Genomic DNA, 11,103 nt, shown 5'->3' on the forward strand with positions numbered 1-11,103 from the left:
AACGACTGCCACGCACAATGTTACCTTTAATACTTCTAGGCGCCCCTTTGTCTTCAAGGAATTGGCAAACATGTGACTTTTCTTGCATCACCAACCTTAGCACAGACTGTGAGCGTAAAGCACAGCTACTGCTTCAACAACCTGTTAACTTACAAGGAACTAACTGAATATTAAGACAATGCCTGTACCAGACGGGAGGGCTCCATTCTGGAGACTGGTGCCCAGTGGTGCACACAACACTGAGGCATGTCTGTAGCGGTGCTACATCTGCAGACCAGCATTGAGGAGCAGGAAAGAGGAGCAGATACAGCCCCTCTAGCTGGACCACTAGATATTTATTATGCTTAGTTTGTGTATTTTTTGGCATTCGGTGGTAAGTCTACCAGAAGTACCACTCAATGCCAAACAATACACAAGTCTTCTGGTCAATGGTTGGGGACTGTTCCAGGAAGGGCACTTGCAGAACAAAAACATGCATGGTGCCTTTGAATGACTCTGGGAAAGAGCAAACCCATAACATTTCCCCGGCTCTCCTGCAGTGCACAAGAAAGTGTCGGACCTTTGTACTGCTTTCAAGATTTAGATATTATCAGAGGAAGTTCTTGAGTAGAACCTTGCATATGTATGTACCTGTAATTTCTATAGTGTGAATCTAGCCTAAACGCGGCAGTGCACTTTAGAGAGTCACAGGCAGCGATACGGTCATGGAGTGATTGGAGGAATGGCTGCATTGTTTGAACAGAGGTGGACTGTTACTGCATCATTAAAGAGGTGTGATACAGCCCCATCCTAAATTGTAGTGTGGCTGGGGATGTACCGAGTGATAAGGGAATTTTGATCCAAATCCATAAGAAAATCTACTACTTTGTTTTTAACTTTTTTACACTTTGTTTTCCCCACTATGCTGTGTTGGCTACATGTGCACCGACAGACGCCAGAGGTAGCGATGTAGTCAACCGAACAGGCAGGGATGTGAGCGACGTAGATATTTAAGGATGATATGTCTGGGCTTGAAGATAGTGTGGGCTGGGAGAGCCAGTGAAATGTCCTGAGAGGTTTGTTCTATTTCTTCAGGCCCCTGATGAGGCATGCTGCAGTGTGTAGGATGCTCTTAAGGGACACATGGGAGGCATTGGAGCTGGTCATTGATGTTACACAGATGCAAGAGCGCAAGGGATTGAAGTCCCAAAGTCACTTCCTGAGAGATGCTACCACATTACTCCTGTCCCTTCAAAGGCTTTGACCTTTGAAATCTAGTATTTTGCTGTTGAAATCTCAAAGTATAACCCCTTAATTAGGTCAAAAGCAGGAACATTAAATCTGATTTCAGAACTTTTCCAACGATTTTGAATGATAATTTGAGACAGGAGTATCTATGAATAGTTTTAGTGTACGGTAAACCCTTTGGTGAAAAAGAATGTACAATCCTATATGCAATTCACAAGACTACCTAGTGAATCGAAGTATTTTCGAAAGAATGAACAAAAACTAGATTAAACCTGGACTTTCTTATTCCTGACATTGGTGACAACTCTGAAGAGGATTCAGAAAAGGGGGTGGTGATGAACAGAGTGTCTGAATTAAGCAGACCACTCTTACCCAGTCCAAAGATCAGGGCTTGATCCATCACCGTTATTTAGCTCACTGCCCCATCCCAGCTCAGAACCTGGCTATATGCAAATTAGTCTGTCCCTGGCCCAGTGCATCATGGGAACAGGGCAGACCAAACTACCAAGCCAATTCTTCAACAGAAAGGAGACAAGCTTCCGGGGAGCGGTTTCTGCCATTTCAGGCGTCGTCGGCCCGGCTTGCTTGAATCCTGATGGAGCAGTGAGCAAGGGACTCATGTCTGAGTATACCCTTCCACGCTTATGGGGGACAAAATGATTCAGAAAAGGGGGTGGTGATGAACAGAGTGTCTGAATTAAGCAGACCACTCTTACCCAGTCCAAAGATCAGGGCTTGATCCATCACCGTTATTTAGCTCACTGCCCCATCCCAGCTCAGAACCTGGCTATATGCAAATTAGTCTGTCCCTGGCTCAGTGCATCATGGGAACAGGGCAGACCAAACTACCAAGCCAATTCTTCACCAGACAGACTAATTTGCATACAGCCAGGTTCTGAAACTGGGATGGTGCAATGAGATAAAAAACGGTGTTGGATCTAGCCCTGATCTCTTGACTGGGTGAGAGTATTCTGCTTAATTCAGAGACTCTGTCCATCACCACCCCTTGTTGTAAATATTTTTGTCCACCCTAAGCGTGGAAGGGTATACTCAGATGTGAGTCCCTTGCTCATTGCACCATCAGGATTCAAGCAAGCCGGGCCGAAGACGGCTGAAATGCCAGAAACCGGTCCCCGGAAGCTTGTTTCCTTCCCAGTGTAAGAATTGGCTTTTGTAGTCTGGTCTGCCCTGTTCCCATGATGCACTGGGCCAGGGACAGACTAATTTGCATACAGCCAGGTTCTGAAACTGGGATGGTGCAATGAGCTAAAAAACGGTGTTGGATCTAGCCCTGATCTCTTGACTGGGTGAGAGTATTCTGCTTAATTCAGAGACTCTGTCCATCACCACCCCTTGTTGTAAATATTTTTGTCCACCCTAAGCGTGGAAGGGTATACTCAGATGTGAGTCCCTTGCTCATTGCACCATCAGGATTCAAGCAAGCCGGGCCGAAGACGGCTGAAATGCCAGAAACCGGTCCCCGGAAGCTTGTTTCCTTCCCAGTGTAAGAATTGGCTTTTGTAGTCTGGTCTGCCCTGTTCCCATGATGCACTGGGCCAGGGACAGACTAATTTGCATACAGCCAGGTTCTGAAACTGGGATGGTGCAATGAGCTAAAAAACTGTGTTGGATCTAGCCCTGATCTCTTGACTGGGTGAGAGTATTCTGCTTAATTCAGAGATTCTGTCCATCACCACCCCTTGTTGTAAATATTTTTGTCCACCCTAAGCGTGGAAGGGTATACTCAGATGTGAGTCCCTTGCTCATTGCACCATCAGGATTCAAGCAAGCCGGGCCGAAGACGGCTGAAATGCCAGAAACCGGTCCCCGGAAGCTTGTTTCCTTCCCAGTGTAAGAATTGGCTTTTGTAGTCTGGTCTGCCCTGTTCCCATGATGCACTGGGCCAGGGACAGACTAATTTGCATACAGCCAGGTTCTGAAACTGGGATGGTGCAATGAGCTAAAAAACGGTGTTGGATCTAGCCCTGATCTCTTGACTGGGTGAGAGTATTCTGCTTAATTCAGAGACTCTGTCCATCACCACCCCTTGTTGTAAATAACTCTGAAGAGGGACACAAAAAACACCAATACTTATTGGTAAATCTCATTGATGTGAAAAGTACTTTTATGGCATAGCTTAACAGTATAACTTGAAGCTCAATAGCACAAATGGCCTACTATGTTTTTCCAATTTTACCAGAAATCACTTGAAAATGCTATTTATGCTCTGTTACAGACCCGTCTGATGCACCAGAAAGTTTCATAAACAAAACACAAGGTAAAGTATTGATATGTTTTCCGTGATTATGTTTACATAATATATAAAATCTATTTTTAAGTATTGGTGCTATTTGTAACACCATGTTTTATACCCAGTAGATCTTAATTAGGTTCTCTTGCAAAAAGCAGTAAGCATTTATATGCTATACGTCACATTTGAATCTATCCTTGCTTAATACAAAAAACTGTACATCTGTATGTATACCGTTACTGCATGCACTCAAACCTATAGGGAGTAATATATAGTCCAAACTTTAACTTAAACTTACACTATAACACAACAGCATGAGTTCCAATATCACCACATTGCACTCCCATGTCATGTCCAGAAATTGTGGCAGGTGACACACCTTCCTCCTTACAATTTCTATGTGCTTCGATCCAATTCAATTCTCATGCCTCCACTCTTATCTCCCCTGTACTTTGGTCACCTCAAAAACCACGCCCCCATAATGTACGTTGAGGAGGCCATACATCAGAGTTTGCCTCTATTTTCTCCAAATCCCAGTCCCAGTAAATGTAACATATGCCTGACCCGCCTGTTGACTGGGGCTAGATAATGTGTGAATTTCAGAGTGTGCCCATTTTTGTACAACCCTCTTCCAGTCCAAACTTGACAGCGCTGACACCGCTTTCTATGGCATGGCAGCACATATGTTAGCCAGCACAAGGGCAAATTCTTCAAAAGCACATACATGTTTAACATTCCTAGAATAAACCATCCAGCCCAAGAGACAGCATCTCCTTACATTTGCTTCCATGGCAGCACTTCATCTAAAAAAAATGCCTGAACTTAGGGTGTCACCTTACAAAGTGTTTAAGGTCTGCCTCGATCTTGGGAAGCCCAACACGGAAAGCCTGTCAGAAATTGAAATCATAATCCTTACGGAGGAAACGCCGTCTATAAGGATTACGTGCAGGTTTCTACTGTGTTACACTTGGCAGGCCTGCAGACATGTTTGCCGTGCCACTACAGAGGGTGGCACAAAATGTGCTGCAGCCCACTGGTTACTTTTAACTTACAGACTCTGGGTGCTCTTTAGGTACCATATACACGGGATGTATAGGTAAGTTAAAGATGCTAACTAGAGAGGAGTTATTCACATTCTTTTTTTTTTAAACAATTCTTTATTGATGTATTTTCAATTTTGTTGTCCAGCCAGCCCCACCTCCCCCCACCCCACCCATATACAGGCATTTTCAAATAATATATACATACATTGCCAAGTGCAAACATATTGAAAAATATATTCGAAATTGATTCAGTCATATTTATACCAGTATATTTGGAGGATTAGTTAGTCGTTTCTTTCTATCCACCGTGTAAGGGGGTCCGATATTTCTAATCCTTTCCTTTTCTTATTCCTTCCCTTCCTGCTGTAGATAGCTATCTCTAGACTATATGTTGCTAGCAGTCGTGCCCGCCATTGCTGGAATGTTGGTTGGTGTGGGTCTAGCCAAACCGGTACCAGGCAAATTCTAAGCACTGCCATTGAAACGAACACAATTCCTTTCGATTTATCAGGTCGAATATCCCTGTCTGCCCCTAATATAATTTCTGCAGTTGAGATTTCTATTCTTGTTCCAAAGATTCCTGAGAGAAAAATAGAGATTTCCCGTCTAATGGGGTTGAGTGTTTTGCATGTAGCAACATGTGTGTTAGGTCTGCCTAGCATAACGCGCATCGTGGGCATTGCGCCCCTTTCCCCGTACTCCATTTAGCTATTCTATTGGGGGTATAGTACACTTGGAAATACGTTTTATAGTACTGAGCTTGCAATTTTGTCGACATTAATAGCGATTGGGAGAATTTGAACGCCCTCTGTATTGAGGTTTCCGGTATATCTAATTTTTTCTGCCATTCACTGGTGTATTTATCCAGATCATCCTGAAAAACAATATTTAAATTATTATATTTTTCCCCAATTTTGACTCTGGTGTTTTCACTCTGGCGACTCTGCCGCCCCCTTTTTTCATTATAAAATCTCTTATTTGTAAGTATTTGAAGAAATCTCGATATTCTAGGCCAAATTCGCTTTTTAACTCTTCAAATGAGCTAAAGCCAATTGAATTATAAAATGATCCAAATTATGTAATGCCCGATCTGACCCATCGCATTATACACGTGTCTGTAAAGATCCCTGGGAGGGTAATATTTCTGTGAAGTGTTGTGTAATAAGAAAACCTTCCAATCCCCAGAAGTATGCGTGTATGATTCCATGCGCTATAAATTCCTTTTAGGGTTTTGAACTAAACTTTTTTAAAGTAGCAATCATATGTCAATATCCAGAGATGTTCCCCTGTTTCTTTACCTAAGATAAGTTCCTGTGGAGTTGGAACCCCCCTCTCTTGAACGGGCTCTTGATTTGGAATTAGCAGTGCTCTGCTGTATTTAAGTATTGTCGCCCACCAATAAGCTTTAAAGTTAGGTAAGGCAAGACCTCCTCGTTCCTTTGGTAAGGTGATGTATCCATAGGCTCTTCGTGACCTGCTATACCCCCAGATGAAACGAGAAAAAATATTATCAATTTCTTTGAAGATCTGTGGGTCAAAATTTAAACAAATGGTTCTAAAAAAATATAGGAATTTAGGAAAGAATAACATTTTGATTAGATTACATCTTCCGATAATTGTTAAATGTAGATTGTGCAGTCTACTAAGGCTCTTTTCTGTTTGTTTCATAAGTGGGTTCAAATTAAGATTAACCAGCTCATTTAGGTTTGACGTAATATTTACTCCTAAGTATAGTGCATTATCAACTATCCAAGGGTCTTTATAATTGCTTTTGTTGTTAATTATAATCTGGGTTTTATTTTGATTCAGTTTGTAGCCTGATATTTTCCCAAAAATTCTTGCTTCTTCTTCCATTGAGTTAACTGCTTCATCTGGGTTGGTCGTGACTATTGCAATGTCATCCGCGTATGCCAAGGTCTTAGTTTCTCCATTAGGGGTCCTCATTGGTGTTATAGCTAGATTGGTTTCTAGCCTACAGATGAACGGGTCTATAAATATGGCGAATAATAGAGGGGAGCATGGACAACCCTGCCTTGTCCCTCTAGTCACTTTGATGTTATTTGATAGTTCCCCGTTGATCATAACCACAGCTACCGGATTGACATACAACATACGAACTGCGTTGATAAACTGTTCCCCGATCCCACTCCTTGACATAGCAGTCCATAGATATTGCCAGGAGACCCTATCAAAGGCCTTTTCTGCGTCCATGCAATAGAAGCGCCATAGCGTCTCCTGCTACTTCTGCTATGTCAAAGAGTGTGATCACCCTCTGAATATGATCAGTGGTAGATCTGCCCGGTACAAATCCATGTTGCCTGACTGAGATGATTTTATGAATTACTGGGGCGAGTCTACTAGCTAGCAATTTAGAATACATTTTAGAATCACTGTTTATTAATGTGATAGGGCGGTTGACCCCTAGCTCTGTCGGGTCTTTGTTCTTTTTAGGGAATATGATAATTTTAGCACAGGCCCAGGATTCTGGTGGCCACCCTCCTTGGTAAGCATGAGTCATTAGTGTTGTTAAGATTACTTTCAATTGCTTGTGAAATCTAGAATAGAATTCCGTAGGGATCCCATCTAGACCAGTCGCTTTTCCCGGTGAAAGGCCCTTTAAAGATAGAAGGATTTCTACCCATTGCAGTATCTCTGCCAGAGTGTCTTTGACGGTGTGCAGGAGCTGAGTTCCCGCTACTGAGTCCAGATATTCCTCAATTTTGGTTAGTTTTTTGTTTGTCTCGGTATATAAGTCCTCATAGTAACTCTGGAATGCATCCCTATTCTCTTTGGGGTCTTGTGTAAGACCATTAATAGGGTCCCTGATCACTTTGATCATGTTTTCCGAACTTTGCTGTCTTGCTCGGACAGCTAGATGGGGTCCTACCTGCTCACTAAGGGCCCGATTATGATGGCGGACGGACCTGCGTCCGTCCGCCACCCCAGAGGTGGAGGGACCGTCCGCAGGGGCACCGGCGGTTCCTCCGTGCGAATTAGGATGTGACCACCACCCTGGCGGTCACATCCTGTATTTTTAACATTGCGGCGGGTGCTGCTTGAAGCAGCACCCTCCGCAATGTTAAAACTGCATGCAGTGCATTTGCATGCACAAAGCGGCAGGCACCGCGCGGTGCCTGCCGCTATGTGCGAGCAAATGCAGGGGGGTACCATAGGTACCCCCCATGTGCACCCCCACCCCCTTCACCCTGCCCAAAGAAAAGACCGTATGCCTTTTCGTGGCAGCATTGCCGCCGCGGAAAGGCATGTCCCAAGGCTAATCCTAATATGGCTGGTGGTGTATGATAGACACCGCCACCATATTAGAGCTTTTCTGCCGCGGTCTGAAGGCGACCGCGGCGGAAAAGCGGCAGACGGTCTCCCTGTCCGCCGATGACCCCCAGCCATCCTAATCTGGTGGGGGGTCTTTACAAACACTGCAGCGGTGAATCCGCATCCTCCGGGCCGGCGGTGGCTTCCGCCGGCCCGGAGGATGCAGATTCCCAGCAATCATAATCGGCCCCTTAGTTCATAGATTTTCTCTTTATTCAAGGTGGCTTTGCATATTGCTTTAACAGTAAAGATCTCTGTTATTTGGTTCCTTGCAATGGCAACATCTCTTACTGCACCCTCAATGTCTGTGCCCCCCTCAACAGCTCTTATAAGAGATTCCTCCTTTGATGCTAGATTCTCCTGCAGCTTTTTAAAGTTTTGTTTCACCTCTTGGTTGCATTTAATTGAGAATCTAAGAGTTTCTCCCATGATTCCCGCCTTGAGTGCGTCCCAAACCACTTCCAACGGGCCACTACCCATGTTATACCCAAGAAATTCTGGAATCCAATTTTCGATGTGCTGACAGTATTTTTCATTTAACAATAAAGCCCTTTCAAATCTCCATCTACTGCTGCTGTGTTGTATCTTCCCGGAGTCGATGCTTACGATTAGGGGATTATGATCTGATAGAACCCTGGGTAGTCGATCTATAGAGCACTTGGTTATGATAGTGTGTAAGGCAAATATGTAATCCAGCCTGGCAAATTTAGAATGTGGGTGTGAAAAAAAAGTAAAGCCGGGATTATTTGGGAATTTCATCTGCCAACAGTCCGAGATCCCGTGTGTATTGAATAATGCCTTCAGGGCTCTAAATACCTTTGGTTTCCTACCTTGGTATACAAAATTGTGCCCCGACGACCAGTCAGATGGTAGATTTAGATTAAGATCACCACATACGATCATTGGGGCTAACCAATGTACTAATTCATTATACAAGAATTCCAAGTGGTCTGGATTATCTGCAACACACCCATACACCAAACAAATAGTTTTTTTCCAACACCATATTGACACTCCGTAATTGCCTACCGTTCAAATTTATCGGTGGCTGATCTAGTAAATTGGAGCCCCCCTCCTCCTGCCAGAATAGCCACCCCTCGTGTTCTATTTCCCTGGGTTTTCGCTGTGACAAATCTATACCCGAGGGTTTTCAGAATCTGTATTTGTGACCCCTCCACATGTGTCTCTTGAAGACAAACAATTTCTGCCCCAATTGATTTGAGACCTACTGCTACTCTGTCTTTTTTTTTAATCATTGAGATCGCAGATATTAATTGTTAATATTTTTAATTCATCCATTAATGCAAATGGATTCTGCCTTGCCAAATTTTGAAATTATGCCCGATCTAGTAGACCCTCTTTTTTTGCAAGTCCTATCTGCCATAAGTTTGAATTCCGGGACATTGGTCTTGGTTATAGCCCTGACAAAGGTTCCTGCCGTGATTCCATGCCTGTAAAGCCTCCCCCTCCCTTTCCCCCTCTCCCCTAAACACCCCCTACAACACCCCGCACCCCCTCCCCAAGAACCCACCCACCACCCTCTACCACCCATCAAGGCTTCATGGTTCTGAAGGAACCAAGGTGTGGGCATCAGGGTAGTCAGCACGCCGCAACCAGCCCTGTCCCCCGATCCCTGTATCCGCCAAAAGGGAGAACGAGAAGGAGTTTTCTTTGATATAGGTCTCCAAGTAACTTTGGCAATATACATATATACAGTAATGTTATGTTTGTTTTTCAGTTTTTCTTTTTTTTTTCACTTTCATCATTTTGAAATGAAGGGCACAGGCACTTTTCTTTTGGTTAGCAGGGATTAAAGTGCACAAGGTTATACAGCCAGCAAAAACAGACAACGCAAATATCTGGGGGTACACCACACAAAAGATTGTCATTACAGCACACACAGTACTGGATATATATGTTTATGCAAAAAAAACTTTCAGCTCTCTTTGACCATGGATTATTTGCGCCTGCACCTATCATTTGATAGCTGTACGCTCCTCACATCTAATGCTCTTATTCTGTCACAATTATCTCAATATGTCCTACACTCACTTGTGGATAACCATCGATCCTCTCCTCCACCTACACCAATTTCCACCTTTCTCATTCTAGACAGCTTTTCTCTCATCTGCACTTCTTGAAACCTTTCAACTCTTTTACATGCCATCTCCATTTCACGCTCACCTGTACAAAAATATCACTCTTTCTTTACTTTTTCACTTGCCTTTTACTTATTTTCTCACCATTGTCACTCAGTGTTACCATCACCTCCATTTCACCTTTATTTTTGTTGCCTGTTTATCACTAGCTCTTTAATTATTTTACCCCACATCTATTTTTTCTCACCTCTTCCTTTCTAATTATTTCAGGTTGTTCTTCCACTTTCCATCTTCCTCTATTCAGCTGACACCCCAATAAGCCATATTCTCTCTTCTATATATTGTTGCTGGCTCCTCTCTTGACAATACTTCAATGTTGCAGCTGCTTGTAAAACCTTCAAATCTCTTGTTACCCCATTACAGAAACTTTGAGAAAGGCGTACTAGCCGTATTTACTGCTGTGTGAAAAGAAGAGGAGGAACCAACTTTTAGTCCAATGCATGTTCATTGTAGATTGTGTGCATCAGTGACATAGAAAAAACAGAAAGACACCCAAGAGAACCCAAAGTAGCAAATGTAAGAAAGCCTTATACACTCCATGCATTCCCGATAATTGATTGTACATGGAACATGAAATGTTTGGCTGTAATGTATGTAGACTTGCTTGCCAACGTAGCTCAAACTCTGTGTGATTCAATGCACATTCTCACTAAAAAGAAAAACCAGGCTATTTTGGAACATTGCATAAAACACCCCTCCAAAACGATGTAGGTTAGCAAACATAACATTCCTGAACCCCACACCCTATGTACTCTATTGTGCTGTTGGCCCACGGTTCCATTGCACTCAAATTAGGCCACACTGAATGTTAATTTACAAAGCAATTTGGAACAGTATCAAAATTCTTCTTTTCCATATGGTAACTTTGGCACTCCTCGGCGAATTATATACCCCATATCAAACTTCTTTACCCCCTTTTTGGTGAATATTATGAAATAATGTGTTTATTCACAGGCAGTTGACTGCACTTTTCCTGGAATTACCCAGATGTATTACTTAACCTGTCTTCTGCTTTCACTTCCCCATTCCACAGAAACTCCATTACTGTGCCTCGCTCAGTTTATCTCCTGCACACCTGCGTATCTAGGGGGGG

This window comes from Lissotriton helveticus, chromosome 7, assembly GCF_964261635.1.
Source record: "Lissotriton helveticus chromosome 7, aLisHel1.1, whole genome shotgun sequence".
Taxonomy (NCBI): Eukaryota; Metazoa; Chordata; class Amphibia; order Caudata; family Salamandridae; genus Lissotriton; species Lissotriton helveticus.